At 37.9% G+C, this 5854-nt stretch overlaps 1 long non-coding RNA gene across 1 annotated transcript in view; it reads left to right on the top strand.

Moving 5' to 3' along the window:
• Positions 1–578: 578 nt before the first annotated feature.
• The window catches only part of LOC135278407 (uncharacterized), a 6805-nt gene continuing 1529 nt past the window's right edge, over positions 579–5854 (top strand). The window contains exons 1-2 of the long non-coding RNA XR_010345920.1: positions 579–695; positions 2475–2543. This is a non-coding gene — a long non-coding RNA (uncharacterized LOC135278407). The remainder of the gene's footprint in view (positions 696–2474; positions 2544–5854) is intronic.

Here is a 5854-nt window from a genome sequence, read left to right on the forward strand (position 1 = left end):
CACAATGATTTGTTACTAGCCGTATTTGCTGCACATGTGCAACATGGTAGCCTGCCAAAATGCACACAATAGTTACATGATGGGTCACTGAGAAAAGAGATTTCAAACAGAGTATCTAAATACTTAATTCGTATACAGATATGGGACCTCTTCTAAGACACTGTGGTCAATTAAGGAAATAATAATACACATTTTATTAGAAACACATGCTGCCTGGAAACCCAGTTCCTTCTTCCGTTCATGTAAATGAGAGCAAGCCTCGGACCTTAAGATGCTGGGCTAGAACCCAGTCCAATTACAGGGAAGGTAGAAAGACCCTTAAAGGGAGAGAATATCTGTCTTCTCATGTGGAAAGAAGATGTAGACTTATCCTACAGCGAGGTGATCTGACACGAATATAATGTCCATCCTGTTGCCCTTTCCCAGTGTCTCTCATTTGTTGCTGTTCAGGATGCAGACAGAAATGTTTCAAATCACGCGGGGCCTGCCCTCTGTGTGTGACCCCATCCACATCCCATTGTGCAGTGGAACATGACTTCTGTTGCTCCAGGACCTTGCATGGAAACAGGACAGGATTGCTATCTATCTCTGGATGTTCTGTAGCTCTGTGGTCACAGCTGAAGGAAATTCCCAGTAAACTGACTGTAATAATAACATGGAAAATTACTCAGAGAGACGTTGTGCCAAGGTCATTGGTAAATAACTATTTCCCAAGTCAGCCATTGAATTAACATGGCATCAGAGGGTGCAGCAAGTTCCACATTAGTTTGGCTATCAGGTCACCTTCCTGGGTGGGCACCTCAAACAACCAATGACCCCATCCTCCCCTCAGTGGGGCCAAGAGTGGCTCATCTCAAGGGAGATGGTTAGGGCATAGCACTGCTAATTCCTGTGGAAATCAGTTTTTGTGGAACCGTGGGATTGCTTGTAGGCAGCCTTTGGAAACAGGGAGGCACTGGGCTGTCATGGAGGCTTATTTGTCTTCTGCACCAGGTGTGGTGGGAAATGCAGCTGAAGAGTCTAATGCACGTGTGCCTGGACAGCTCAGCATGGTGTCAGTAGTGCTCAGTGGATAGAGGGATTAATGTGTTCCCTTGGCCATGTCCCAGCTATAAAGTTGCCCTAAGTTTTTCAGGGTTGGGCAGTGACCATTATCAGTTGAGCAAATGTTGACTCTGGGCTACACTGTCTTAGCTCTGCCACAGTTAGTTTTTTAAATCAAGGTGCAGGGGTAGGTGGCTGCTGCCATCAGTTCCTGCTGCATGTTCGCTGGCATGTGCTGGTGAACTCTAACACCCAGCCATAGTCTAAATAGAGAATCTCCAAATGGCTTCACTGGGTACCACACTGACCATCCAGGGCTGGACTTGCTACTCCTCTCTGCATTTCTGCTGCAGGTTCTCCCACCCAGGGCTACGACCTCAACCCTTTTGCTCCATTTTTCCTCCTCCAGACAGCAGCTCTGGCATCATGGTTCTCTGAATCCCACACAGTCCATGCTGAAACCTGGGCTGGGAATTGGAATATTCTGTGTTCTCCCCACGTAGAGCAAGTGCTGCTGGAGGTGCTGGGTGTGACAGGAGAGCACCCAGGCACAGTGGATCCCACTGCTCCAGCCTGACATGAGGGCTGTGCATGCAGTGGGTTTAAGAGCTTGATTTCTTTCTGGATTGAAATTTCTAAATTTTACATGCTCTAAGACTATTTATAAAGGGAAGCTAACAGAGTTGGAGCTTTTTTGTTTGAGTTCTTTAGTTTGTTTGGCCTTTTGAGAAAAAAAAGAAAAATATTTGATCTGAATTTATGGGACAGAACATAACATTCCTGACTATCAACTCTTAATTGAATATGTAAGAAATGAAAACTATTAGGGTAAAGTTGCATAATTCCTTTGAATGTCAGGTATTTATAATTGTTCTACAGACTATCAATAAAAAACCAGCAAAGAATATCTGCATTTAATATAATAAATTACCAAATACAAAGTCCAGTTTGAAGTTAAAAAAACAACTATTTAAAATGTGATTAGATGTGGAAAAGGAAGGCTATTATGTTTGTCATAATAACAGTGTCTTTGATATATATGTTAATAGCAAGACTGTTGACACTGGAGAGATTGAAATTAATATTTGTCTATTAGTCCAAGGCCAGAAGTTCTTGCCTCAAACCAGAATAATTGATTCAGTAGTGCATTTGTCTAATGGCCCTGCATTATTCTGTAGTGTGCCAGAATAGATGGAGCTCTCACAGCCTACCTGTGTTTGGGTGTACATTGTAATCCTGATTGTATTTACAGCAATGTAAAATAGGAACAACCACAAAGTCAGTTGGTGGCATTTGAATAAAATGGGTGAAAATCAGAATCAGCACTGTGGGGCTCCATGGGATTTAGAGGAGAGACTTTTAGCCATGAGAGAAGCTTTTCTTCACCCCTGAACTACCTCTTTGAATATTTTTAATATCTCTTATTTCAGAAATACTGATTTTGGGAGTGAAGAAGAAGAGTTAGCAGGGTGAATCTTCAGAAAATTCCAAGTGATTTGGTAGGGAATATTTCATTAGGAATGCTTAGTCTTTAATGTCTAGGGATATTAAAAAGAATCATATTTAACATGGATATTTTTATTTGCTGTGCTAACAAATTGAGTTCATTGATAACCAGACACTGCTAGTGGGCATCCAAATAAATGTTTTGCCCAGTGAGGAGCATAAATCTATGTTTGAATGGACTTTATAGATAATAATTAACTACACTGGAGTTTCAAATATACATGTGGCTCACTCTAGAGGGAAAGAAAAGCACTTAGAGTAATACGGCTATTCCAGTGTTGACAAGGACTTTTACTATTTAGAAGATAAACAGTAAATTTAATTTGCATAATTAAGTTAATCTTTTTAGATTTTAATGTAGTGTATCACGAGTTCCCAGGCTTGTAAATGAGGTTTTACTAGTGAAACTCTTATTACTAGGACATATACCATTTCCCCCTAGCATCAGCACAGAGTGCAAATCTCATAGGTTGCTTTGTCTCAGGTCACCAGAATTTTACTGTTTTTTCTTCTCTTGAGGGTTGCTTTAAAAATTGTAATAAAAAAATACAACTTCTGTGTAACGGTTGAAAGTCTCTTGCTTTGCAGGAAAAAAAATTGTACTTCTAAGGGCCTTCTGCCATAAGGACTCTCTTGTAAAGATGCCTGCCTTTAAAATGCAACTTTTTTGTTGGATGAACAGCCTAATGTTCCATGCATTGTACTAGTAGTAGCATTTTATGCAACATTGAAAGACTCAATTAATTTGCATAATTCCATGAGTATTACCATGACTTTAAGGTAGGTTAACTTGCTCAGGAGTCTTGCCTACCCAATATATATGTTTGCCATTTTGACAAATTAATCATTTCTGAAAACAATTAATTATACTTATGACAAACTGAACCTTATACCCATGGGTCTTAAATTTTTATAGCAGAAATCTAATATTAATGTGTATAAGATCAGTGATTTAGTGAGTACCTTAACAGTCAACAATGCCTAAGGCTGAACAAAATTAATATTTTGTTTCCCATCTGGAGACTTCAGTAAAATTAATGAGGAAGGGTGTCTTTTGTAATACATAATAGAAATAAATTTACAATATTTAACCCGGGGATTCTACTGACATCAGCATTTAGACATTTGGTCTGTTTCCCAGTTTGGTGGATGAGCCATGCAAATATCAAAGCAGGTAATCCTGGCTGTATAGGAGACTCATATTTGTGCTTTTACTGGCAAAGGTAGACAACCAGATTAATTTTCTCGTATGATGAAGTTCCTAATGTTAGAACAAAACATTTGTTTCTGCTAAGGTACTATTTGGATACAAAACATATTTGACCATTCTAAAATAAAGAAAAAAGGGCAACTGCAACTTAAGTGCTGGATACAAAATAAAACCTGGTGGAGAAAAATGAGCAATGAATCATCAACATGCAAAATTGTATATATATATATATATATATATATACACACATATATATACACACACACACACATACATATACATACATATATATATATAAAATAAAAATACATAAATATATAAATTGGCTGTCATCACTAAATTAGAAGATAAAATTCTTGTCTATAACATGCTCTGGAAAATGACTCACTACTCTGCAAAAGAAACAATCAAATTTGAAGCCTAAAACATGACTATTTAGAAGCATCTAAATGCAGCAGTAGTGCTTCAATAGTTGCATTTTTTTTCTACTAGTAAACTCTCCACCTCCCCCCAATCTGACCTAGGTGCACCCATCATCAGCAAAATGAACCAGAACAGCAAGAACCCTTCCATTCATCCCTTCCTGTGCTGTTTATTTTGGGATTATTAGCTATATTTTTTAATGACTTCATGTTTTTCAAAAGCAGTTTTTGCTAACGGCAGTGGCAAACATCCAGTGGAGTTCCTGGGGACAAGCTCGTACCCCTGTTTCTGAACATCTGTTTAAGGTCTGAGCAGAGTGGTTTTCCTCCCCCTCAACCATCTCGTAGCTAAAATATCATCTACCAATTCCTGCAAAGTTTTTGTAATACACTCCATCTGAAACACATTGCAAACCAGGTTGTAGTTGCTAAAAATACATGTGTAATAAATAGTTGATCTGCAAAAATAAAAGGGAGATAAGATGTTACCCGTGTGGTATGTATATATACACTTTGATTAGGTTTTCTTTTTAGGAGGAAGGGCAGATGAAATGTAAAAATAGCATAAAACAGCTACACAGGGCAACTCAATTGTTACTTAGATGGGAACAAACAACCAAATGTTGTGATGTGAAGTTTCCTGCAATTAATTTTGACACTTTAAATATCTCCTGTCTCTAATAAAAGAGAAGTTCTGGTAAAAGAGGAGATATCGTGTGCCATCTACTGAACTTTATGATAAACCCCAGTGTTTTTCAGTGCTAACAACTCAACAATGGTGGTATTAGAAATGAGACTTAATAAAAAGGCCTATGTGCCTAAATAATCTTACTTAATTGTGTAATAGGTCTGATGTAATGTGCGGATATAGCAATACAGTAATCTCTGTGTGTGTGTGGGACTGAGAGTGAGACAGTATAATATGGTATACTTTAGAGTTTAGAATTCCAAGTTAACACAAACTTGTAATTTTCCCAGTAATTAGCAGGTTTTTGGACCAAAAGAAAAATATTGGAAAAACCCCCAATCAGATAAATAAATCTAATGTTTTGTGATGGGGAAAAACTGGTTTTGAAGTCCCTATAAAAACAAAGCACTCAGTGCATCACATTTTGTATAAATCTGCATTATTAATTCGCAGTAAAATAGATCCAGTTGGAGTACTTGTTTTTTTGCATTAAATTGGTCCTTTGATGTTCTTTAATGCTTCAATTTAGCCTCTAATTTTTCAGAGCACAAATGCACCAGCAGCTGTTGAAAATATCAGTTTTGCAGTAGCGTTGCTGGCCAATAAAATCCCAACAAGCCATCTTCCTATCTGGCTGAACAAAATAGCACTGAAAAAGTAGTCATCTCTTTGAAGTATCACTCCAATTATAGGTTTTAACCCCACAGGTCACAGTTTGATTATTTACACAATGCTAGTGTAATTCTGTCTCAATTCTAGGCTTTCTGTACTTCCAAAGCATTCGGCAGCTCCAGTGGAGGAAATTTCAGACGGCTGCTATGATGGCATTGACCTGTGTTTGATAGGGTTAGACAGCATTTGGCTGATCACTGTATGTTTTGTGCATTATTTAACTTTCTATAACGTTATTTAATGGTGAAAGGAAGGATATCAGGTTTACATTTCATCTGTCTTTTGAAATCCATTTTAATACATTTCTTCCAT

This window comes from Passer domesticus, chromosome 11 (assembly GCF_036417665.1).
Source record: "Passer domesticus isolate bPasDom1 chromosome 11, bPasDom1.hap1, whole genome shotgun sequence".
NCBI classification, from domain to species: domain Eukaryota; kingdom Metazoa; phylum Chordata; class Aves; order Passeriformes; family Passeridae; genus Passer; species Passer domesticus.